The 27,797-nt window shown below is 37.2% G+C and overlaps 1 long non-coding RNA gene across 1 annotated transcript; it reads left to right on the top strand.

The window, feature by feature from the left end:
* Positions 1-27,536, top strand: LOC113934400. Its single transcript, XR_003523665.1, has 3 exons — positions 1-368; positions 1,019-1,066; positions 27,244-27,536. It is a non-coding gene; the product is annotated as an uncharacterized LOC113934400 (long non-coding RNA).
* The last annotated feature ends 261 nt before the right edge of the window (positions 27,537-27,797 follow it).

Genomic DNA, 27,797 nt, shown 5'->3' with positions numbered 1-27,797 from the left:
TGGAGCGAGAGCGCTGAGTGGCGGGGCCCAGCGCGTTTGGGGAGCCAGCGTGGAGGACTGGGCTTGTGCGGGGGCGCTGAGTAACACCTGGGAGCAGCTAGGGCGGTGGGGACTTCCCGAGCCCGGGACGCGCGCCAGGCCCGCGATCAGCGTGGGCAGGTGGAGCTGAGCCCAGTCGGAAGCAGGTGCTCGGTGCGGGCTAGGCTGTGCCGGGACCGTGAGCCCGACCCTGCGGGCAGCTCAACCGGGGAAAACCCTTCCCCGCAGCGGGAGGGGAAAGCGCGTTCCTGACGTTGACAGCTAACGTGCTGGAAAGCGAGGGAAGCTGGTCTGCGGTGGAGCCCGAGTGGGGGAGCCGCAAAGACCAGGTAAATTTCAAGTCCGCCACCTGTAACCGGGGAAAGAGTCACTCTTCTGGAAATGAGGATAATAATAAGGTCTGCTTCTTGGCGCTTCTCTGAGTTAGGTAAGGGGTCACCTGTGAAGCCTGTAGCTTGGTGCCGGGTCCACGTAGTAGCACACGCTTTGTCCCTGTGGGAAATCTAAGTCTCAGATTAGTGAGATATTAGAGTCTGAGGGCCAGCAGGGTGTCCGCTGTCCTGTCCCGTTTACTTTGCTCTCTGAGTTCTCTAACGCAAGGAGTAAAATGATATTCCTAGGACAGTGGATAAAGATGGAGCCTGAGTCTTTTTTCTATGTTAATTTTAATGAAAGAGCAGTGCTTTGTCCTTTCCTATACTCGAATCATTTGTTGTTGTTTTTTCTATTATTTTTTTTAAGTTGATTAAAAAAAAGTGTAGTAACCTGCAGGTTTATGTCCCCGTAATCACTTCAGGGACTCATGTGGACAGTTTTTGTTGGCTCTGCATGGTCATTCCATGTCTTTTCAAGGGCCCAAACGCCCTATCCCTGTAGGGAGCCTGCGCCCCATCTGGGATGCTAAGACTTTGTGGAACCGGATGTAGGAGCTGTGAGGCATGCCAGACCTCTTGACTCCCTCCTCTTTCTTTCCACCCAGCTGAGTCTTAAAATCTCCCAAGAGGTGCAGAAAATGAACACATCTCAGGTGAGCATTTTACTCATTCCTCACTTTGTATTAGGATGGATATAAGAAGTTTATAAAGAGTCCATACATTCAGAAAAGTAGAAATAGATTTAGATCAAGTTAAGCTTTACTTTTTTACACTGTTTTACACTGTTTACCATTAATCCTGATTTTTAATGTTAGGATGCGAGTAGGCACCCTTTATCAGTATAAGCAGAGTCCTTCCTATGACAGTTTGCTAAGATGTTGTTTTAGTCATAAACATGCAAAACTTATGTTCTAGTTGGCCCAAATGTGGAACTAGAATTTCAAGGTCTGAGGGTGGGCTCAGATTTTATGTTGACAGTGTCCCCGTGAGTTAAGGGAACATATGCCCAGTGTTTTGGTCCTTCTGCTTCTGCATATCCAGCTGTCAATTTTTTTTAAATTTTGGATAGTGTATTCATATGGCCCAGGATACATACTGAGAAGCCCTACTCCTGCTAGCATCCCTGTTCCTATCTATATGATGTCCTCTACTATTTTCGTTGGAACCAACAGTTATGCATACCATATATTCTTGCTTTATAGTTTTTTCGTAAATATAATTTGGACTTTTTTCCATATTGATAATTAAAAAACATCTTCATTTTTTATATAGCTGCATAGTATTCCATTATGTAAAATAGTGATTATTTAGCCAGCCTTCTATTGAAAGAGGCATTTGGGTGGTTGATAATTTTATATGTTTGTATGGGTGAAACTATAGGCTAAAATGGTCAGAGGTTAAATGCCGCTTCATTTTGTTAAGTACTGTAGAATTGTCTCCATAGTGGTGGTTATATTTGTTTTGCTGCATGTGAAGCGTTTATTCAGAATTGGTATATTGATAGCAACAATGTCCACAACAGCCAAAGTACAGAAAGAGCCCCGTTGCCCATCGACAGATGAATGGATAAAGACGTGGTATATAATATATACAATGGAATATTACTCAGCCATCAGAAAATTGAAATCTTGCCATTTGCAACGACATGGATGGAACTAGAGTATATTAGGCAAAGTGAAATAAGTCAATCAGAAAAAGACAATTATATGGTTTTACTCATATGTGGAATTTAAGAAACAAATCAAAGGATCATAGGGAAAGGAGGGAAAATAAAATAAGATGAAACCAGAGAGGGAGACAGACCATAAGAGACTCTTAACTCTAGGAAATAAACTGAGGGTTGCTGGAGGGGATGTGGCTGGGGAGATGGGGTAACTGGGGGATGGGCATTAAGGAGGGCATGTGATGGAATGAGCCCTGGGTGTTATATGCAACTGATGAGTCACCAAACTCTACATCTGAAACTAATAATATACTATATGTTAATTGAATTTAAATAAAATTTAATTTAATTTTTAAAAATTGGTATATTGAGCACCTACAGTGCCGCCTGCACTATGGTAGTTACTGTGTAAACAGCTGACAAAGATGTGTGCCCTCATGTAGCTTACATTCAGGTGATGGGAAGTCGTAAACAAAGACTTTGTGTTTTGATAATTGATATAGAAGAAATAAAATAAGGGACATGTTGTGAGGACCAGTTTTAATTTTAAATAAGTTGATCAGATAGATTTCTCTGAGAAAATACTTGAAAAAACATTTGACAGTTGTGAGGAAGGAAGACTTTTGGGTATCTACAGAAGAACACTGGAAGCCAAGCGAGCTGCCAGTGCAAGTGCTCTCGGACAGCGTGGACCAGAGGTCTACAACCAGCAAAAACAGCAGTAGGCCAGGGTGGCTGCGCCATGACTGAAGAGGTAAAAGAGTGCAGATCATGTGCGGAATTGAAGGCTATCGCGCTTTTCACCCACATAACACAGTGGAGACCCATCCATGCTGTTGCATCTTTCCATAGTGTGTCCTGTTTTCCAATGATTGGATCTATCACAATTTGTTAATCCATTTACCAGTTGATGGACATCTGTGTTGTTCCCACCTTTTGGCTTTGTGAATAAAGCCACAGTAAGTGTTCATTCTTCAGTCTTTTGTATGGACACGAATCTTCATTCCTCTTGAGAAAATGATTAAGGGAGCATGTGGGATACTGGGTTTTGTAATAAGTGCATGTTTAACATCATAAGATGCTGCCATACTGTTTTTCAGAGTGGCCGTGCCATTGAGATTTCTAGATGCTCTGAATCCTTGCCAGCATTTGGTATTGTCAGTTTGGGATGAGGAAGCAGTGTTGGGTTTTTTTGTTTTTGTTTTTTGGGTTTGTTTTTTTGTTTTTTGGTGTTTGTTGTTGTTGTTTTTCAATTTAAGCCACTCCGCTAGGTATGTACAGGTATTTCATTTTGTTTTTAGTTTAATCTGATGTCTGATGATGTTGAACATCATTTCGTTTGTGTATTTGCCATCTGTACCTCCTCCAAGGTGAAATACCAAATCTTTTGTCAGTTTTTTCTCATTGAGTTTTTCTTATTCCCAAATTTTGAGAGTTGTTTAGATATTCTGATACAGGTCCTTTAATGGGAATGTTTTATGGATGTGTTCTAATCCATGACTTATCTTTTCATTTGTTTAATGCTGTCTTCCAAGAACAGACATTTTTAATTGATCAATTTAAAATTTATCAAAATATCAGACTTTATGGGTTGTTTGTTTTTTCTTTTCTTTTTTTTTTTTTCTGGTCCCATCTAAGGTATCTTTGCCTAATCTGGGTCACAAATATATTCCTATGTTATCTGTTAAAAGTTTATAGTTACGGATTTTACATTTATGATCATTTTAAGTTTTTCTTTAATTTTTTATCTGATTTTTTATCTGATTTACAGTTTATCTGATTTTTTTATTTTTAATTTTGTTTATGATACAAGTTGTAGCTGTTCAAGGAAAGTTTTTGTTTTTTTTTTTTTCCCCGTCTTATGGAGCTTTATTACTTCCAGTACCATTTGTTAAGAAGAAGGTACTTTATCTGCATTGAATTGCTTCAGCATCTCTGTTGGAAGTCATTTGACTATGTGTCCCTCTATTTCTGGACTCTGTTCTGTTGTTTTGTGTATCATTTTGCCTTTATCACACTGTCTTGATTATTGTTTTAATTAATATGTAATTGATTAATTGATTAATTACATATCTTGAAATGTAATGTGAGTTCTTCAACTTTGTTCTCTTCAGAATTACTTTGGATAATTCTAGGTCATATCCTTTTCCTTTTAGAATCATTCTATCTCCTAAAAGTTTCCTGGGATTTTTGCCTGTCATCATATGAGATCTATAGATCAACTTGGAGAGAACTAACAGAACTGACATTGGAACATACTGAGCCTCTCAATCCCTGAACACACTATAGCTTTTCATTTAGTGATAAGGTGGGTTAGGAACTATGAAAGTACATGATCTGTTTTACATTTTAGAAGAATCAGTTGCTCCTGTTTAAGAATTGACTCTAGTGGGGCACTGGTTGAAGCAGTGACAATTTAGGAAGCTATTCAAGTGATTCAAGTAAGAATCCATGGTATTAAGTTAGCACTGAGGAGTAGCTTTGCAAATAGAGTGTGCTACCAAAGGTAGGATTTTTGACAATGGGATAAAAACCTGTTTTGTTTTACATCTCAGTTTAGTTTGATGAACATTTTTTTTTTATGATTTGGGTCCATTTCACTCCCTTTCTTTGAATTCTATATTCTTTATCCTGATTCTATTTTGCATTTTGATCTATTCCTTATATTTTGAGATTCACCTTTGCCTGTGGTGTGGATTGCAAATTTTTCTCTAATATGTTATATTTTGGCCCTGCTTATAATTTCTATCTTTGCCATAAAGAAATTTAATTATTATTGTCATCAACTTTAGCAGCCTTTTCTTTTATGAATTCTGAATTTTGAGTCCTATTTAGGTATTTTCCACTTTCCCCACCAGTCCTAAGATATGATTGATATGTGATATTGCGTTAGTTTAGGATATGCACCAAAAATGATTTCATATAGGTATATATTGCGAATTGATTGTCACAGTAAGTTTAGTTAACATCCATCACTTCACATAGTTAGAATTTCTTCCTTGTGATGAAAACTTTTAGAATTCATTCTCTTAGCAACTTTCAAATATACATGCAGTCCTGTTAACTATAGTCGCCATGCTGTATGTTACATGCCCGGAACTTACTTATCTTGTACCTGGAAGTTTGTACCTTTGACTGCCTTCACACAATTCCCCCAGTTACCACTACCCCCCACACCCCGCCTCTGGCAACACCAGTCTATTTTCTGTTTCTATGAGTTTGGCTTTTTTAGATTTTCACATGTAAGTGAGATCGTACAGTGTTTGTCTTTTTTTTTTTTTAAATGCTTTATTTATTTATTCATGAGAGTCTCAGAGAGAGAGAGAGGCAGAGGCAGAGGGAGAAGCAGGCTCCCCTGATGCAGGGCTCGATCCCAGGACCCCGGGATGATGACCTGAGCCGAAGGCAGATGCTTAACCATCTGAGCCACCCAGGCGCCCCAGTGTTTGTCTTTCTATATGTGACTTATGTTACTTAGTACAAGGCCCTCAGTGGCCATCTGTGTTGTTGTGAATGGCAGGATTTGTTTCTTTTTTATGGCTGAATAATTACATACATATATATTATACATATGATATAAATGAGATATATATATGATGTTTGTATTATGTATATTACATATATATATTATGTCCCCTTTTTTTTAAATCCACTCATCCATTGATGGATGCCTACATTATTTACATGTCCTGGCTATTGTAAATAATGCTGCAGTGAATAGGGGGTGCAGGTTCCTCCTTGAAATAGTTATTTCACTTCCTTTAGATATATATATATATATATCTCCAGCTACTGCTGGGTCATATGGTAGTTCTATTTTTAATTTTTTGAGTAACTTCCATATTGTTTTCCATAGTAGCTGCACCAATTTACTTTCCCACTCACAGTGGACAAGGGTTCTCCTTTCTCTATATCCTCACCAACACTTGTTGTCTCTTGTCTTTTATATGATAGCCGTTCTAACAGGTGTGAGATGGTATCTCATTGTGGTTTTGATACGCATTTCCCTGATGATTAGTGGTGTAGAGCATCTTTTCATATACCTGCAGCCCATTTAGATTTCTTCCTTGGAAAAATGTCTATTCAGTTCCTCTGTCCATTTTTTTTTTATCAGAATGGAGGTTTTTTGCTACTGAGTTGTATGAGTTCTTATATAAAGAGTTTTGGTTATTAACCCCATATGAGTTTTTCATTTGCAAATATTTTTTCCCATTTAAAAGGTTACCTTTTCATTCTGGTGATTTTTTTTTTTTTTTTTTTTTTTGCAATACAGAAGCTTTTTAGTTTGATGTAGGCCCCCTTGTTTATTTGTGCTTTGGTATAAATCCAGAAGTCATCACCAAGACCAATGTCAAAAGCTTAACTCTACATTTTATACTAGGAGTTTTATGGCTGCAGGTCTTACATTCAAGTGTTTAATCCACTTTGATTTGATTTTTGTGTATGGTGTAAGAAAGTGGTCCAGTTTAATTTTTTGCCTGTGGCTGTCCAGTTTTCCCAACACTTTAATTGAAGTGACTATCCTTTTACCACTGTATAGTCTTGTCTTTTTTGTCATAAATTAATTGGCCATATTTGTTCATTTATTTTTGGGCTCTCTGTTCTGTTCCATTGGTCAGTGTGCCTGTTTTTATGCCAGTACCATACTGTTTTGATTACTGTAGCTTTGTAATATCATTTGAAATCAGGGAGTGTGATGTCTCCAGCTTTGTTCTTTCACAAGATTGGCTTGCACTACTTGGGATCTTTTGTGGTTCCATACAAATTTTAGGATTCTTTTTAACAATATTAATTTTCCCAGTACATGAGCATGGAATATCTTTCCACTTATTCATGTCCTTTCACCAATGTCTTATAATTTTTATTGTATAGATCTTTTCCCTCCTTGGTTACATTTATTCCTAGATTTTTATTCTTTCTGATGGAATTATAAATGGGATTGTATTAATTTCCCTTTCTTATAGTTCACTGTGGTGTAGAGAAACTATTGATTTTTGAATATTGATTTTTACATACTGCAACTTTACTGAATTTATTAGTTCTGGCAGTTTTAGTGGACTCTTTAGAGTTTTCTATATCTAACATTATGTCACCTGTAAATAGAAACAGTTTTACTTTTTCCTTTACCATTTGGATTCCTTTTTTTTTTTCTTTTTCTTTTTCTTACCTAATTGCTCTGCTAGGACTTCCAGTACTATGTTGAATAAAAATGTCAAGAGGGGACATCCTTGCTTTGTTCCTGATCTCAGAGGCAAAGTTTTCAACTTTCCCTCATTGAGTATGATGTTAGCTATGGGTTTGTTATATATAACCTTTATTATGTTGAGGTATATTCTCTTTCTACCCACTTTGTTGAGAGTTTTTAGCATGAATGGATATTGGATTTTGTCAGGTGCTTTTTCTGCATCTATTGAAATGATCATATGATTTTTATTCATTTTGTTACCCTGGTGTATCACATGGATTGATTTGTGGGTGTTGAGCCATCTTTGCATACCTGAAATAAGTTCCACTTGATCATGGGATATGATCCTTTTAATGTATTACTGAGCTAGGTTTGCCAATTTTGTGGAGAATTTTGCATCTGTGTTCATCAGGGATATTGGCCTGTAATTTTCTTAGAGTGTCCTTGTCCAGTCTTGGTATCAGGAATACTGGCTTCATAAAATTAGTTTCAAAGTGTTTCCTCCTCGTGTTATTTTTTGGAAGAGTTTGAGATGGTTTGGTATTCTTCTTTAAATGATTAGTAGAATTCAGCAGTGAAGCCATCTGGTCCTGGGCTTTTGCTTATTGGGAGGTTTTGATTACTGATTCAGTCTTCTTGCTAGTAATCAGTCTGTTCAGGTTTTCTAGATTATCCAGTTTGTTGGTATATAATTGTTCATAGTAGTCTCTTGTGAACCTTTGCATTATTTCGTGTTATCAGTGGTAATGTCTCCTCTTTCATTTCTTTTTTTTTTTAGATTTATTGATTTATTTTAGAGAGAGAGTGTATAAGCAGGGGGGAGGGGCAGAGGGCAAGGAAGAGAGAGAATCCTCAAGCAGACTCCACACTAAGCACAGATTCTGATGTGGGGCTCCATCCTAGGACCCTGATATCATGACCTGAGCCAAAATCAAGAGTTGACACTTAACTGCCTGAGCCACCTAGGTACCCTTCTCCTCTTTCATTTCTAAATTTGTTTATTTATTTGCATCCTCTTTCTTAGTTTCCTGGTGAGTCTAGCTACAGGTTTGTCTATTTTGTTTGTCTTTGGAAAGACTAGCTCTTAGTTTCCTTGGTCTTTTCTATTGTCTTTTTAGTTTCTCTTTCATTTACTTCCACTCTGGTCTTTTTTATTACCTTAAAGTGTAAAGTAAGATTGCTTATTTGAAATCTTTGTTTATTAATGTAGGCATTTATCACCATGAATTCCCCTCTTAAAACAGCTTTTGCCATGTCTCATAAGTTTTAGTATGTTGTATTTCCATTTTCATTTGTCTCAAAAATATTTTGATTTCTCATTTTATTTCTTCGTTGACCCATTGGTTGGTTGGTAGCATGTCGTTTAATATCCACATATTTGTGCATTGTCTGTGGAGTAATTGCAGTTTTTTTCTAGTTTTATACCATTGTAGTCAGAGAAGATGCTTGATTAGATTTCAGTCTTCTTAAATTTATTAAGATTTGTTTTGTGGCCTAACATATGATGTATCCTGGAGAATGTTTCCAAGTGCACCCGAAAAGAATGTGTATTTTCCTGCTTTTAGATGGAATGTTTCTAAATGTCTGTTAAGTCCATTTGGTATAACATGTAGTTTGTCTTATCCTTCCTTATTGATTTTCTTCCTGGATGATCTATCCATTGTTGCAGGTAGTATATTGCAGTCCCAACCTATTACTGTATCCCTGTCTATTTCTACCTTCAGATCTATTAATTTCTGTATAATATTAGGTCTTCCTATGTTGGGCATAAATATTTACAAAGGTTACATCCTGTTGTTGGATTGATCCCTTATCATTATATAATTGCCTTCTTTGTTTCTTGTTATAGTCTTTGTCTTAAAGTATGTTTTCTTTGATGTGAATATAGCTATCCTTATTTGCTTTTTAATTCCATTGGCATGCAATATCTTTTTACATCTCTTCACTCTCATTCTGTGTGTCCTTAAAGCCGAAGTGAGTCTTTTGTAGGCGGCACGTAGTTGTAACCTTAAAAAAAAAAAAAAATCTATTTGGTCACTTTCTTTTGATTAGAGAACTTAGTCCATTTATATTAAAATAATTATTTATAGTTATGTCCTTTCTGTTGCCATTTGTTCATTGGTTTTCTGGTTTTTGGTAATTCCTTTGTTCCTTTCTTCTCTTTGTCCAATCCTTGTGATTTGGTGATTTGGTGTAGTGGTATGCTTTGATTTATCTTTTGGTTTTCTAAAGGTTTTTGCTTGTGGTTACCATGAGGGTTATGTGAAACATGTTACATTTATAACAGTCTGTTTCAAGCTGATAACCAATTAATTTTGAATGCATACCTCAGCTCTGCATTCTTATTCTGACCCCGACATTATGTTTTTGATGTCACCATTACATCTTTTTACTTTGTTTATCAGTAACAAATTAGCATGGTCATAGTTATTACTATTGTCTTTTAACCTTTGTTGTAGATTTATAAGTGATTCACCCACTACCATTACATTATTTCTTTGAATAAGCTTTCTGCTCCTTTCCACTTTTCTTCTCCTTCTGGGACCCCCCTATAATGCAAATATAGTCTACTTGAAGGTTTCCTGTAATTCCTTTAAGCTATTTTTGTTCCTTTTCATTCTTTTTCCTGTACTGCTTCTTAATTGTTGAATTCCACTGCCCTGTTACTGAGTTCACTGATCCTTCTGCTTGATCTAGGCTACTGTTAAACCCCTCTATTGAAGTTTTTAGTTCAGTTACTGTATTCTTCAGCTCTTTTTCTGTTAATTTCTCATATTTTCTATCTCTTGCTTGGAATTTTCACTTTATTTATGCATTGTTTTCCTGACCTTAGTGAGAATCCTAATGACCATTACTTTGAGCTCTATCAGGTACCTCACTAATCTTCTTTTTTTAATTATTACTATGTTCAGTTAGCCACTGTATAATACGTCATTAGTTTTTGATGTAGTGTTCAGTGATTCATTAGTTGTGTGTAACACCCAGTACTCATCACAACATGTACCCTCCTTAATGCCCATCACCCTTTTACCTCTCCCCGCCAGCTCCTCCCTTCTGAAACCCTCAGTTTGTTTCTCAGGGTCCATAGTCTCTCATGGTTCATCTCCCTCTCTGATTTCTCCCCCTTCAGATTTCCCTCCCTTCCTCTGTGGTCCTCCAAGCTATTGCTCATGTTCCACATAGGAGTGAAACCATATGATAATTGTCTTCCTCTGCTTGACTTACTTCACTTAGCATAATCCCCTCCAGTTCCATCCATGTTGATGCAAATGGTGGGTATTCATCCGTTCTGATGGCTGAATAATATTCCATTGTGTATATGTACCAAATCTTTATCCATTCGTCTGTTGAAGGGCATCTCGGCTCCTTCCATTGTTTGGCTATTGTGGATATGACTGCTATGAACACTGGGTGCATGTGCCCCTTCTTTTCACTACATCTGTATCTTTGGGGTAAATACCCAGTAGTGCAATTGCTGGGTCATAGGGTAGCTCTATTTTTAACATCTTGAGGAAGCTCCATACTGTTTTCCAGAGTGACTGTACCAGCTTGCATTCCCACCAACAGTGTAAGAGGGTTCCCCTTTCTCCACATCCTTGTGAACATCTGTTGTTTCCTGACTTGTTAATTTTAGCCATTCTGACTGGTTTGAGGTGGTATCTCATTGTGGTTCTGATTTGTATTTCCCTGATGGCTAGTGATGTTGAGCATTCTTTCATGCGTCTGTTAGCCATTTGCATGTCTTCTTTGGAGAAGTGTCTGTTCATGTCTTCTGCCCATTTTTTGACGGGGTTATTTGTTTTTTGGGTGTTGAGTTTGAGAAGTTCTTTATAGATCTTGAATATCAGCCCTTTATCTGTAATATCATTTGCAAATATCTTCTCCCATTCGGTGCAATTCAGCAGTGTGGCAAGATACAAAATCAATGCACAGAAATTAGTTGCTTTTTTATATACTAACAATGTAACTGTAGAAAGAGAAATTAAGGAATCGACTCCATTTGCAATAGCAACAAAAAACATAAGATACCTAGGAATAAACCTAACCAAAGAGGTAAAGGATCTATACTCTAGAAACTACAGAACACTTATGAAAGAAATTGAGGAAGACACAAAAAGATGGAAAAACATCCCATGCTCATGGATCAGAAAAATAAACATTGTTAAAATGTCTATCCTATGTGGAGAAAGTTTGTGGAAATGCAAGCTGGTGCAGCCAGTCTGGAAAACAGTATGGAGGTTCCTCAAAAAGTTGAAAATAGAGCTACCCTATGACCCAGCAATTGCACTACTAGGTATTTACCCCAAAGATACAAATGTAGTGAACCGAAGGGGCATGTGCACCACAACGTTTATAGCAGCACTGTCCACAATAGCCAAACTATGGAAACAGCCTAGATGTCCATCAACAGATGAATGGATAAAGAAGAAGTGGTGTATATATGTGATGGAATATTATGCAGCCATCAAAAAATGAAATCTTGCCATTTGCGACGATGTGGATGGAACTAGAGGGTATTACGCTAAGTGAAATAAGTCTATCAGAGAAAGACAGTTATCATATGATCTCACTGATATGAGGAATTTGAGAAACAAGATAGAGAATCATAGGGGAAAGGAGGGAAAAATGAAACAAGACGAAATCAGAGAGGGAGACAACCATAAGAGACCCTTAATCTCAGGAAACAAACTAAGGGTTGCTCGGGGGGAGAGGGGTGGGAGTAATGGGGTGGCTGGGTGATGGACATTGGAGAGGGTATGTGCTATGGTGAGCGCTGTGAATTGTGTAAGACTGATGAATCACAGACCTGTACCCCTAAAACACATAATACATTATATGTTAATAAAAAAAAAATGTCTATCCTGCCCAGAGCAATCTACACTTTCAATGCCATCCCAATTAAAATACCATTGGCATTTTTCAAAGAGCTGGAACAAACAATCCTAAAATTCGTATGGAACCAGAAAAGACTCTGAATCGCCAAAGGAATGTTGAAAAAGAAAAACAAAGCTGAGGGCATCACGTTGCCACCTGATTTCAAGCTCTATTACAAAGCTGTGATCACCAAGACAGCATTTTATTGGCACAAAAACAGATACATAGATCAATGGAACAGAATAGAGAGCTCAGGGGCACCTGGGTGGCTCAGTTGTTAAGCGTCTGCCTTAAGCTCAGGTCATGATCCCAGGGTCCTGGGAATGAGCCCTGCATCGGGCTCCCTGCTCGGCAGGAAGCCTGCTTCTCCCTCTGCCACTCCCCGTACTTGTGTCCCCTCTCTCACTGTGTCTCTCTCTATCAAATAAATAAATAGATAATCTTAAAAAAAAAAAAATAGAGCCCAGAAATGGACCCTCAACTCTATGGTCAACTAATCTTTGACAAAGCAGGAAAAAATATGCAATGGAAAAAGGACAGTCTCTTCAATAAATGGTGCTGGGAAAATTTTACAGCCACATGCAGAAGAATGAAACTGGACCATTCTCTTACACCACACACAAAGATAAGCTCAAATTGGATGAAAGGCCTCAATGTGAGACAGGAATCCATCAAAATCCTAGAGGAGAGCATAGGCAGTAACCTCTTAGACATCAGCCACAGCAACTCCTTTCAAGACAGGTCTCCAAAGCAAGGGAAACAAAAGCAAAAATAAACTTTTGGGACTTCATCAAGATAAAAAGCTTCTGCACAGCAAAGAAAACAGTCAACTAATCTTCTTTTCATTAAGGACATTTTTGAGGTTTTATCTTGTTCTTTCATTTGGACCATATTCCTGTTTCTTCATTTTCCTTCTCTTTCTGTGTTGGTTTGTGCGTATTAGAAAAAACAGCCACTTCTTCCAGTCTTGACAGTGGCCTAGTGTGGAAGATGGACCTTATCATTCAGCCCAGCCCACACCCTTGGTTGTCTCTCAAATCTTTGTGATGGTCCAACCTGTTTCCTTTGTTCTTAGTGGTTCCCAGTAGCTGAGGGTGTACCAAGATCCATTGTGATGTGGATATTTTCTTATTCACTCAATATATAGGAGTTGCTCAGCTGTTCTCTTGATTTCTTTCTGAGGAAACTGCTCCATGTGTAGCTGTAGATTTGGTGTGTCTGTGGGAGGAGGTGAGACAGGAACTTTCTATGTCACCAACTTGACCAGAACCCTTCATTTCCCAGTCTTACTGTAATAGAAACTTTCCATGTTGTGTTCTAGAACTTGATTAATTTTATTTTTTACATTTATATGTTTGGTCCATTCTAATTTTACCTTGTTCAGTGGTATGATGTATAGATCTAACTTTCTTACCCCTCACTCCTATTTAATTATCCCTATGACATTTTTGAAACTTTGTATTTTTTCCAAAAATAAAAGATGCCATCCTTTTTCACCTTCAAAAATCACCTATATTTTAGTCATTTTTAACTTTCTCTTCTGCTCCATGGTCATTCAAGCTCAACATCTATTAAAACTTGACAAAGTTTGAATATCAAGTACAACAAATACAACATCATTATTCTTAAACATTTTTGGCTATATATGCTTTTTTAGCTTTCCATATGAATATTCAAGCCAAGATAAGTAAGCTGTATGTGTGTATGGTTAGTAAATAATGAAGAAGATACATTTATTTGAAATTCTAGTTTGAATTAACAATTTGAAAAATCAACATAATTCATTAATTTTATGAGAAAGCATGATCATACTATTGGATGTAGGAAATAAATTTTAGAATATTAAAATTTCCAGAGCGACTGGGTGGCTCAGTCAGTTTAGCGTATGACTGTTGATTTGGGGTCAGCTCATGATCTCAGGGTCACGGGATCGAGTCCTGCATCAGGCTCCCTGCTCAGCATAGAGTCTGCTTATTCTTCTCCCTCTGCTCTTCCCCTTGCTCACACACTCACACACTCTCTCTCTCTTTCTCTCAAATAAATGAAATCTTTTTAAAAAGAATATTAAAATTTCTAGTATTCTAGGAATGAAAGAATCTTCCTTATTTTTATAAGCTATATCTATCAAAAACTTTTAAAAAAGATTTGTAATTCATAGTTCACTAGGAAAACTTTTCCTGGGAAGAAAAATGTTGGAAGTCTTAGCCAGTGAAATAAGGCAAAAAAAAAAAAAAAAAAAAAAATTCAAAGGTCGGAAAGCAAGAAATAATTTCCCCAGTGTTTATAGATGATATGATCGCTGATGTAGAAAATCTACATGTATCTATAGGTAAACTGTTAGAATTAATGATGCTAGATACAAGGTCAGTATGAAAAATTAGGAATTTGTGCAGATAAAAATTTATATCTGTGTCATCAAGAAACACTTAGAAAATGAAATTTCTAAATTTGATGTCTTTAAATATCAAATGCCAGAATAGCTCTCTTTTCCCTTTGACTGCCTTATCTACACTGATAGCTTCTGAATTATTTCTCCTGCCTGATGTAGATTTTCTTCATATAGTCTGCTCAAAACACAAATCGAGCATCTCCAATATTGTCTCATTCTTCTTCGATGAATTGCTCTGCCAGTTGTTCACCCCGGCATCCTGATGATTCTAAGTGTTGCCGAATTTGACACTGGTCATTTCTCTGAGTCTCCTTTGTCCATTTTCTCTTACCACCAATAATAAATTTTTCCCCTGCCTTCTTGGTTTATTCTTCTTCTGGTAAATATTGGTATTCTCTCAAATTCAGTTTTGTATCTTTTCCCCCCTCAATTTATATGTCCTGTCTGAGCCAGCAGATTCTGTATTATGATTTCAGTTATCACCTTAGTGACTAATGTCCATTACAATTCTTATCTTTATTGTAGATTTCATATGCTACAAAATCACGTAAGCAGCTCTGCAGTGGATAACTTTTCTGTGTGTCCTCACATATTTTGAGTACAACATAAACAAGAGGTGATCCTCTACCCAACCCTCTTTACCTCTTTTTCAAGTTTCAGTATATAGCATCAGCATCCGCCCCTTTGTTTATGCTGCTTCTCTGTGGAACTGACCAAGAAATCAGTGTTTCTTTCTCTTGGAGAATTAGTTTCCTATGTTTCTTTCCCATTGCTTTGCCTTAATATAGGTGGGTTGCTCTTAAATTGATCTCTTCTGTTTTGCTGCTTAAAACACTCCACTCTTCCCCTAGATCACTTCTAAAATAAATACGTAGTTATGTATGGATATATCCAAGGCTTACATTAGCCCCTTCATTGATTCCCCATTACCCTAGCAGAAGACTTTGAGTGGGAGTGTTGTATACCCTAGAGAGGCTTAGGACAAAACATTGGTATAGGATAAAATATTAGAAAGGTCTTTTTTTTAGTAACTTTATCTAAACAAAAAATCCCACTAAACATTATAAGTATCAAGTTAACAGATGGTGCATGTATATAATTTATAAGTAATTGCAAATGAATGAGGGCATGAGAATATTTGTATTCATTATGTATCCCCAAAATGGAAGACAGAGTTAAGGCTATGACAGGCATCCTTTGTAACATGTTGTTTTACACTCTACAGTAAACATGATAGAATTAGTTCCAAAGGTATTTTCCATGTCCCCTGTTCAGATTGAACAGAAATGTGCTATTACAGGCATCCGTGTCATTCAAGGATGTGACTGTGGAGTTCACCCAGGCAGAATGGCAGAAAATAGGCCCCACTCAGTGGACTCTGTACAGAGATGTGATGCTGGAGATCTACAGCCACCTCGTCTCCGTGGGTGTTTACCTTATGTGTCTGACTCTCAAATGCAACCTGATTCTTTTTTTTCATCACTTTATTGGAGTGTAATTAACCAAAAATTAGATGCAGCAGTTCTCTAGATATAATTTGATAAGTTTTGAGGAATGTATTCAGTTGATTTTCACCACCCACATTGTGATATAGACTACTTCCACCACCCTAAAATATTTTGTTTCCTGTTCCAGCCATTTCCCTCCTTCTGCTTTCACCACTTAAACTACTGATCTGCTCTCCGTCGTAATAGTTTTGCCTTTTCTAGAGATTTATACAAATGGAATCATACAGCACATACTCTTTTTCCTTTACTTCTTTCACCAAAAATAATTATTTTAAGATTCATGCATGTTTTGTGTATCAGTTTATTCTTTATACTAGTAGCATCCTTTTGAATAGATACTGTCATTTTCAGATTTGGTCCTATATGAGTAAGGCTTCTACAAACATTCCAATACAAGTTTTTGTGCAGACATATTTTCATTTCTCTTGTGCAAAGACATAGGAACGGTTTTCCTGGGTCTTGCAGTAAAGGTATTTGTAACTTTTTATAAGTAACTGCCAAATGTTTCCGAAGTGACTACGCTATTTTCATGCCCATCAGCATGAGCCACATTCTCACCTACACCTTAGGTATTATAATTTCATCCACTTCAGTTGGTGTCAGGTTATATCTTACTGGATTTTAATTTACAATTCCGTGGTGAAAAATGATGATGGGCATCTTTTCATGTGTATTTTGGCTATTTGCATATCTTTTGTGAAGTATCTCTTCAAATCTTTAACTCACATCTTTTTCTATCTTTTTGGGGGGGGTCTTAACTGGGTTGAAAGAATTCTTTATGTAATAGAGGTGACCATTATAAGATAAATGTTTTCTGAACTTTTATTTCCCCGTCTGTGGCTCACCTTTTTCTTAACAGTGTCTCTTGAAAGACAAAAGATTTTCATCTTGTCATATTATTTTGTGTTCTTCTACGTCTTATGCTGTTTTCCCTCCTTTTTAAGACACCTTTGCCTAACAAAAGGTCGGTGAGATTTTTTTCTGCTATGTTAAGTTTTATGTTTTCCACTTAGGTTTTCTATATGGTGTTAAGTACGATTGTGCTACTTTTGTGCATCTCATGGTCCACTCTAACAGCACTGTTTGCCGCAGAGATTACCCTTCCCCTGTTCAATTGCCTTGGTAGTTTTTCCAAATTAAATTGACCATATGTACACGTATTTATTTCTGGAATACATTCTATTTCATTGAACCTACTGTCTATCTTTATGGTAACACCACACGCTTTTTGTTAATATACCTGTGTGTTAACTATTGAAATAAGTTAAGGTGAGTCTAACTCTTAACTTTTTTTCAAAATTATATTAGTAGTTACCTGTTCTTTGCCTTTCCACATAAATTTTAGAAGCACTTAACATTTTTTTTTCTTAAAAATTGCTGAGATTATGATCAGGATTGCCCTGAATCTATAGATCTCTCCTTTCATTTGGCTTTTTAAGTTTTCCTTCCCATTATTTGTTTTCATCTTACACTTACACTTTATACTTCATGATTAGAAATATCAATAGCTTTCATGATTTTAATATTTTAAGTGATATCTTTAATTTCAATTACTAATTTTGGGGAAAATGTCAAAATACAAGTAATTTATTTGTATTAACGTCATATTTCTTAATATTATCAACCTCATTATTTGTAGTACATGTTTTGAAAATCCATGATATGTTTTATGTATATAACAATGTCATCTGTGAATAAAGATGTTTTCCAGTCTTTATGCTACTTATTTCTCTTTATGAAACTTGTTAAGACTTGCAATATAATGTATACTGAATATAAATGATGAGAGAGGACAACTTTGTCTTGTTCCTAATCTGAAGGGCAAAACATTCGATCATTTACAAAGTTTTCTTTTATTATGCTTTCTTTTCTTTTTTGTTCCCCAATCACTTTAGTTTTTTTTAATTTTTCAAATATTTAATACTCCCTTCACCCATTTTCCCCAACCCCCATCCACTACCACTGACAACCACCAATCTGTTCTTTGTATCTACGAACTTGGTTTTCTGTTTGCTGGGATTTTGTTTTGTTTTGTTTTTAAGATTCCACATATATGTGAGATTGTATGGTATTTGTCTTTTTCTGATTGCCTAATTTTACTTAGCATAATGCCCTCGAGATCCAGCCATTTGTTTCAAGTGGCAAGATTTCATTTGTTTTTCTGGCTGAATAATATTCTGGTGTGTATATACATCATGATTTCTTTAACCATTAATCCATCAATGGACACTCAGGTTATTTTCATATCTTAACTATTGTAAAATAATTCCTCGAAGAAAAATGGGGTGCACGTATGTTTTTCAGTTAGTGTTCTTGTTTTTTTCGTATAAATACCCAGGAGCAGAATTGCTAGATCATATGATAGTTGTATTTTCAATTTTTTGAGAAACTCCATACAATTTTCCCCAGTGGCTGCACTAATTTACATTCCAACCAACAGTGCACAAATGTTCCCTTTCTCAGTATCCTCACTAACATTTATTATTTCTTATCTTTTTGATACTAGCCCTTCTAACAGGTGTGAAGTGATATCTCATTGTGGTTTTGATTTACACTTCCCTGATGATTAATGATATTGAGCATCTTTTCATGTGTCTGTTAGTTATCTGTAAGTCTTCTTGGAAAAATAACTGTTCAGATCTTCTGCCCATTTTTAAATTGGATTGTTCAGTTTTTTGCTATTGAGTTGTATGAGTTCCTTATGTATTTTGGATATTAACCCTGTATCAGATATATGATTTGCAGATACCTTCTCCCATTCAGTACATGGCCTTTTCATTCTGCTGATGGTTTCCTTTGTTGTGCAGAAATTTTTTAGTTTGATATAATTCCACTCTATTTCTGTTTTTGTTGCCTTCGCTTTTGGTGTCGTATTAAAGAAAATCTTCACCAAGCTCTGTGTCAGGCAGCTTACTGAGTATGTTTTCTTCAAGGAGTTTTTTGATTTTGGGTCTTACATTAAATCTTTATTCCATTTAGTGTTAATTTCTGTGTATGGTGTTAAGATTGTGGTTTGGTTTCATTCTTTTGCATGTGACTGTCCCGTTTTCCCACAGGTGAGCCACAGATGGGGAAATAAAAGTTCAGACCCAATATAATATTGAAGAGACTGTTCTTTTCCTTTTGTATATACCTGGCTGCTTTATCTTAAATTAACTGACCAAATATGTGTGGGTTTATTTCTAGGATCTCTGTTCTGTTCCATTTCTCTGTGAGTCTGTTTTTATGCCAATATCATACTATTTTGACTACTACAGCTTTGGGATACAGTTTCAAGAAAAGGAGTGTTATGCCTTCAGTTTCGTTTTTCTTCCTCTAGATTGCTTAGGCTATTTGACATCTTCTGTGGTTTCATACAAATTTTAGGATTGTTTGTCATATCTCTTTGAAGAATGCCATGGGACGCATGTAAAACTCCCCACCGGGAGACACAAGCGCTCTGGAGAATGGCAGAGGGGCCATGAGATCGTGTCTGCCCCCCGAGCTTTCTGAAAGGGAGTAGAGTCAGCCTTCGATATGTGTTTCATGAAGAGCCGACTCTCATGTCACAGCCGTGATGATTAGCTAATAAGCCCCTTTCACAGAAGGATTGAGCTCTGGGTGTGTTGCCTCATGCTGTGCCCAGGGGTGGTGACTGTTTAAGAAATCTTTGGTGGTGACAGTCCTGTGGGACCCATGGGTTTAAGCCGCACCACACCTGGGCCCGGAGATGTGAGGTGACCCAGGCAGCAGCCACACAGTTTGGTGGGCCAGCAATGGTGTGAGCTCCCTTCTGGGTGGCACCAGTTCTTACATCCCCATGGGACCAGGAATGCAAGCTTCTCTGGTCTGCAGAGCCCTGTGATCAGGAGGGATCCCCTGTGTGGCAGCTGTAAAAATTAGGGCACCAGATGCATATAAAAGTTCCATCCTGGGAGATGCTGGTGCTCTGGAGCACCGTATAGGGAGAATGCAGAGGTGGTGTCTATCAGTCTCCATTCCCAGAGAGTTACAGCAGGCTCCTAGATGTGTGTGCTCAATTAGGTGCCTGTCCATCAGGACAGTGCCTTGCTATAAGTAGGTGAGCCTCCTTCACTTGAAGTCTGGGCGCCATCGACTGCCTCTGTGCTGGGCCCTGGGGTGGATGAATCCAAGCACAAGAGCCTTTTCTAAAGAGCCATTTCTCAGGTCACCAGATCTGTGGGTCTCAGGACACAATCCCCCATTGATTTTCAAAGTTCTGTGTATCAAGGGCTCATCTCTCTGGTGCACATCTTAAAAGTCAGAGTTCCTCATGTAGGATTTGAACTGTTTGCTTCACAGGAAGAAGCTCTAGGTTTTGAGTTCCCTCACACTTGAGGGTCACCAAAGTGGTGGTGGGGTTTATGACCAGATTGTGCCCCAGCCTCTCCTCCCTGCTTTGATGTGGTTTTCTTCTCTTTGCACCATTTGTATTCATCACTCAGCCAGCCCTTAGGTTTTTTTTTTTAAGAGGATAGTGTTCTATATGTAGCTGTAGACTCAGTGTGTCCTTAGGAGGAGGTGAGCAGGATCTTCCTACCGCACTGTCTTGGACTGGAACCCATAAAGTACTATGTTCCTCTAGGTTTTTCATATCTGTCCTTTATCGGATTAAGGAAGTTCCCCTCCCTCGTTTTTAATTTAATCAATAGGTGTTAAATTTTTCAAACTCTTTCTTTATAGTGACATCATCTTATGATTTTTCTTTTTCAGTTAATATTGTGAACTCTATTTCTTTTGGAATCTTAACCTTGCATTCCTAGGATGAATCCCACTTGGTCATCCTTTTTACCTATTGCTAGATTTACTTAATAACATTTTCTTAAAAATTACATATTTGTAAAATATTTTTTTAAAGAGATTTCTTTTCTCATAGTGTAGTAAAGCTTGCTTCATGAAATGTGTTCTTCTGTTTTCTAGAAGAGCTTGTGTGTGCTCACTATCACTTGGTACTTAGTTATGTAGTAGTTTTTATCATAGAAAACCTTGTTTCCTTTGCATTTCCACCAGCAGTATCTGAGAGTTCTTGTTGCTGCACATCTGTACCAGCATTTGGTGTTGCCAGTGTTTTGGATTTTGGCCATTCTGATAGGTGTGTGATGGTGATCTCATTGTTCTTTTAATTGCAACTTCCTAATGACATAGGATGTTGAACATCTTTTCATATGCTTATTTGCTATCTGTGTATCTTATTTGGTGAGGTCTATTAAGGTCTTTTGCCCATTTTTAAATAGGGTTGTTTATTCTCTTACTGTTGAGTTTTAAGAGTTCTTTGTATATTTTGGATAATAGCCACATATCAGGTGTATCTTTTGCAAGTATTTTTCTCTCAATCTATGGCTTATCTTACTCTGTTAATCTTGTCTTTTGCAGACCAGACATACTTAATTGTAATGAAGTCCAATTTATCTTTTTCTTCTTTTTCTTTTTTTCTTTCCTTTTCTTTCTTTTTTTTTTTTTTTTTTTTTTTGCAGATTGTTCCTTGATGTTGTATCTAAAAAGCCATCACCGCACCCAAGGTCAATTGGGGTCTCTTCTCTGTTACCTTCTAGTTTTATAGGTTTTCCTTTTACATTAGGGTCTAATCCATCTCGAATAAATTTTCTTTTCATTTTGAATAAACTTTTATGAAGGCTGTATGCATGTCTGTGTCTAGATTCACTTTTTTGCACGTGGGCATCCAGTTGTTCCAGCACCAGGTTTTGAAAAGACTGTCTTCACTATATTGCCTTTGCGCCTCTGTCAAAGATCAGTTGACTGTGTGTTTGTGGGTCTGTTTTGGGCTCTTAATATTGTTCTGCTGATCTCTTTGCCCCACTGCTCCCCGCATCACACTGTTGAGATTACTGTAAGGTTATACTAAGTCTTAAAGTTGGGTAGTGTCAGTCCGACCTTTTTCTTCTTCAGTTTTATGTTGGGTATCCTGTGTCTTTTGCGTCTCCATATAAGCAGGTTCACTTGGTAGATATCCATAACTTGCTGAGATTTTGACTGGAATTGCATTGAATCTATAGATCAAATTGTGAAGAACGGACATCTTGACAATATTAGTCTTCTGAACCATGAACATGGAATAGTTCTCCATTATTTAGTTCTTTATTACCTTTCATCAGAGTTTTACAGAATTTCTCTCTCATAGTTCTTGCGCATATTTTGTTAGACTTATACCTAATTATTTCATTTTGGGAATGCCAGGTAAATGACATTATGTTTTTAATTTTAAATTCCATTTGTTCGTTACTGGTATATAGGAAAGCAATTAATTTTTTTGTATATTATTCTCATATCCTACAATTCTGCTATAATTGCCTATTTGTTCCAGTCTTTTGGTCTGTCTCTTTGGATTTTCTGCATAAATGATCATGTCGTCTGTGAGCAAAAACAGTTTTTTTTCTTTCTTCCCAATCTGTATGCCCTTTATGTCCGTTGTCTTATTATATTAACTAAAACTTCCAGTATAATGTCGAAAAACAATGGTGAGAAAAGACATTTTGCCTTATTTCTGCTCTTAGCAGGAAAATTTCAAGTTTCTCACTGTTAAGTGTGATGTTGGCTATAAGTTATGATAGATATTTTTATCAAGTTGAGAAAGTTCCCTTTTTTCCTATTTTACTGAGAGTGTTTGTCATGAATTGTTGAATTTTATCAAATGCTTTTTCTGCATCTGTTGCTATGACTGTGTGAATTTTTTTCCTCTTTACCTTCTTGATGTGATAGATTACATTAATTGATTTTTGAATGTGAACCAACCTTGCATACCTAGGATAATACCACTTGGTCATGATGTGTAATTTTTTTATATACACTGTGAATTTTATATATTTTTTTAAAGATTTTATTTATTTATTTGACAGAGGGAGGGCGCACAAGCAGGCAGAGCAGCAGGCAGAGGGAGATGACTGAACCACCCAAGGGCCCCTGATTTGCTCATATTTTGCTAAGGATTTTTGCATGTATGTTAATGAGTGATACTATTGCTTTGTTACCTTTTCTTATACTGTCTTTTTCTGGTTTGGGTATTAGGGGATGCTGTTCTCATAGAGTGAGCTAGGGAGTATTACCTCTGCTTCTGTCTTCTGGAAGAGATTGTAGAGAATTGGTATAATTTCCTTCTTAAATGTTTGGTAGAATTCACTGGTGAACCCTTCTGGGCATGATGACTTCTGTTTTGAAAGGTGGTTATTTCTTGATTGAATTTCTTTCATACATATAGGCCTATTGGTACTATTTTCTTCTTGTGTGAGATTTGGCATATGCTGTCTTTCAAGGAATCATCTAGATTATAGAATTTGTGGGCATAGAGTTGTTGATAGTATTCTTTTTTTATATTTTAATATCCACAGGATCTGTTGTGATGTCCCCTCTTTCATTTCTGATGAAACAGGGAGATAATCTTCTCTGTCCTTTTTATTTGGCCTGGTTAGAGGCTTGTTGATTATATTGATCTTTTCAAAGATTCAACTTTTGGTTTCATCAATTTATACATTAATTTCTTGTTTTCAATTTCATTGATTTCTGCTCTAATTTTTAAATTTATTTTCTTCTCTTTACTTTGGATTTAATATCTTTTTTCTAGTTTCCTATAGTATAATCTGAGATTATTGATTTTAGATCTTTCTTCTTTTTAATTTAGGCATTCACTGCTATAAATTTCCCTCTAAGTAGTGCTTTCACTTATCCCACGATTTTGAATAATCTGTATTTTCATTTCAGTGAAAATATTTCCTAATTTGTCTTAAGATTTTCTTCTTTGGCCATGTGTTATTTAGAAGTGTGTGTTTAATTTCCAAGTACTTTGGTTTTTTTCCATCTGTCTTTTCATTGAATTCTAGTTGAATTCCATTATGGTCTGAGAGCATACATTGTATGATTTCTATTTTTGTAAATATTTGTTAAGGTGTGCTTTATTGCCCAGAGTGTGGTCTGTCTTAGAGAATGTTCCATATAAACTTGAGAAGAATGTGTAATTTGCTGTTGTTGGATCACGTAGTCTATAGGTGTCATTTATATCCAATTGATTGATGGTGCTCTTGGATTCAGCTGTGCCCCTGTTGACTTTCTACCTGGTGGGTCCATCCATTTTTGATAAAGGGGTGTTGAAATCCCCAACTAAAATAAATAATAGATCTATCTATTTTCTCATTACAGTTCTGTCAGTGTTTGTCTTATGTATTTTGACATTCAATTATTTGGCACATACACGTTAAAATTGTTGCATGTTTTTGGACAATTGACCCCTTTATCATTACATAATTCCTTTCTTTATCCGTGATAAATTTCCTTGTTCTGAAAGTTAATATAACTGCTCCCTTTTTTTTTTTTGATTTGTATTAGTGTAGTGTATCTTTATTCACCTCTGAACTTTTAATCTATATGTGTCTGTATATTTAAAGTGGATTTCTTGAAGGCAACATCTGTTTGGGTCTTGTTTTTTGATTCATCTTGACAATCTGTCTTTTAATTAATATATTTAGACCATTGACATTCAAAGTGATTTTTTATGTAGTTGGAGCAATACCTACCACGTTTGTTGCTGTTTTCTATTTTTTGCCCTTGTCCTTTGTTTCTGTTTTTGTTTTAAAAGTAATCCAAGTCTGCTTCAAATCACCTTCTACAGTTTCTCAGGTAGTATATGTAGGTACCCTAACAAAATATTCCTAATTTTTCTCTTCCACTCGTTTTAACATGACTGTCATTAATTTTACTTGTATGCATACAGGCATACATAATAGTATATATTATTTAGAGCATACTTTTTCTGTTACATTGATTCAGAGTAAGAAAAATAAAAGCTTTTATTTTACCCTCACTTATACATTCTCCAGCATTCTTCCTTTCTTTGTGTAGATCTGAGTTTGAGCTATACCATTTTCCTTTTTTATTTTAAAGATTGTATTCATTTGTTTATTTGAGAGAGAGAGAGTAATAAGCAAGTGAGCACAGAGGGGGAGGGAGAAGCAGACTCCCCATTGAACAGAGAGCCTGATGCAAGGCTCGAACCCAGGTTCCCAGGATCATGACCTGAGCTGAAGGCAGATGTTTAACCAACTGACCCACCTAGGCGCCCCTGTACCATTTTCCTTTTTTATGAGGAACTTCTTTTAACACTTCTTGCAAGACAGGTCTACTAATAACAAATTGCCTCAATTTCTATTTTTCTGAGAAGGTATTTCTTCTTCACTTTTGAAGGATAATTTTGCAAAGTACAGAATTCAAAATTGGTGGATTTTTTTTCTCCCAATACTCTAAATATTTTATTTCACTCTTCTCCTTACTACATGGTTTCTGAGAAAGAAAAACTGGATCTAATTCTTACCTTTGCTCCTCTCTGGGTAAGATTTTTTTTTTCCTTTGGCTTCTTTCAAGATTTTTTTCTTGGGGTTGCCTGAGTGGCTCAGTTGGTTAAGCATCCAGCTCTTGGATTTGGCTCAGGTCTGATCTAAGGGTCATGAGATCAAGCCCTATGTGAGGCTCCACACTGAGCATGGAGTCTGCTTGAGTTTCTGTCTCTCCCCCTCCCTCGATCCCTCCCCCCCAAATAAATCTTTGAAAAAAAGTTTTTTTCTTGACTTGATATTCTGAAGTTTGAATACAATATTCCTAAGTGTAGTTTTGTTTTTTGCATTTGTTGTACTTGGCGTTCTCTGTGCTTCCCAGATCTATGGTTTTGTGTCTGACATCAATTTGAAGGAAATTCTCAGCTTCAAATATTGCTTTGAATGTTCCCCTCTCTCTTTCTCCTCTTTCTAGTATTCCTATATGTATGTTACATTTTTGTAGTTGCCCCACCATTCTTGGATATTCTGGGTTTTTTTCAAAAGTCTTTTTTCTTTGTTTTTCAATTCTGAAAATTTCAATGTCAGATTCTCGAGTGCAGTGATTCCCTCAGCCGTGTGTAGTCTGCTGATGTGTTCATCAAAGGCATTCTTCATTTGTTCGTGTTTTTTTTATCTCTAGCATTTCTTTTTGCTTTTTTGTTATACTTTCTAACTCTTCTCTTACATTATCCACTTGTTCTTGTGTATTATGTACTGTTCTAAAAAGCCTATAGCATATTGACCATAGTTAAAAAAAAAATCCTAATCTGATAATTCCAGCATTCTTACCCCCTCTAACTCTGATTCTGGTGTTTGTTCCATCCTTTCAAACCGCGTTTCTTGCCTTTTGTCATGTCTTGTAATTTTTTGTTGTAAGGTGAATGTGATGTGCTGGGTAAAAAGATCTGCAGGGACAGGGCTTTAGTAATTTAACGGTTAGCTGTAAGGCAAGAGAAATGTTAACAGTCCTGTAATTAGGTCAGTCTTTTGGTGGGCCTGTGCCCCTAGACCCTGAACTTCACTAGTGCTTTTAAATTTTTTAAGATGTATAAAAAACAGGGCGCCTGGGTGGCTCAGTCGGTTAAGCGTCTGCCTTCAGCTCAGGTCACGATCCCAGGGTCCTGGGCTCGAGCCCCACGTTGGGCTCGCTGCTCAGCGGGGAGCCTGCTTCTCCCTCTGCCCTTCCCCCTGCTTGTGTGTGCACATGCACTCTCTCGCCCTCTCTGACAAATAAATAAAATCTTGAAAAAAGATGTGTAAAGAGCTAGCTAAGGTGGGACAGGATGGCTAGAGGGACATCTTTTAGGGTTTGTGGACCCATTTCCAATATGGGGAGTTCCCTGCCACACAATACCAAGCAATTTTCTGACATCCATAGGGTGTCTGGGAATTTAACTCAATTTTGATACTATCTACCTGGAGATAGCATTGGATTCCAGAGGTTAAGGGCTCAGTCCTACCACACTGCCGCCCTTCACTTCACACGCCAGTCACAAGGCCCAGGCTGTTGCTTGTGCTTCTGACCAACCGGCTACAGATTGGAGCTTCCAAAGGCGACCTCCTTAGGTTTGATGAACTCAGGGAAACCTGTAGGTTTACCCCTTTATTAAAGGATATGAATCCATAGTGAGATGAAGAGTGACATAGAGTGACGTCCCGAACAAAAGAGCTTCTGACCTTGTGGCACTTGGGGCCTGGCTCAGTGGCACATGGAAGCCCATTCCCCATGTGGAAGATGAGAGAGAACTGGAGTCAATATTCCCTTTCCCCCAGTTTGGCTAGGCTCTGATCAACCCTCAGCAGGTTAGGCTCTGGTTCAGTAATTCCTTTTGAGAGCACACTTTGTTAAGAATAGAAAACTCTGGCCTATTTCAAATCGTTTCTTTTCTTCAGCCAGAGACTCCAAGCGACCCTCCTGCAGATGCCAGTGGGTCTCTGTCAGTCATCTCTGTCTCCAGTATTTTACACCACAGATGGTAGTTACGCTTGATCGCCGAATTTCTGGTCTGTCTCCTCAACTTACTGAGACCTCCAGGTTCTGCTCTGGTTCTGCTATGTGGCCTGAAACTCCATTTTTCCTTTTTCCTGGGATCCTGGTCCTACAGTGCCTGCCATCTGCTGCTGCTTCATCATGGCATAAAGTGGAAAGCCCATGCAGTCCCTTTGTAAAGCCTAAAGCATGTAGATCCCTGTTGAGTTCAGTGTTGTGTGTGCTTGTGATTTAGCTCAAGGAGTTTAATACTTTTGAGCATCAGAAAATAAATGTTTTTGTTGTCAACTCTGCAAAGAAAGCTTTAAATGAGCATCTTTGTTGTGCCGTCCCTGAAAATGTGTCTTCTTTCACGTTCAGAATCCTAGAAGCCCATGCAGCAGGCCCAAGTCTTAAATTATTTCCCATTTACAGGGTATTGCTATACAAAACCAGAAGTGATCTTCAGGTTGGAGCA

Source organism: Zalophus californianus, chromosome 13 (assembly GCF_009762305.2).
Source record: "Zalophus californianus isolate mZalCal1 chromosome 13, mZalCal1.pri.v2, whole genome shotgun sequence".
In the NCBI taxonomy this organism is placed as follows: Eukaryota; Metazoa; Chordata; class Mammalia; order Carnivora; family Otariidae; genus Zalophus; species Zalophus californianus.
This window is presented reverse-complemented; position numbering and strand designations above follow the sequence as displayed.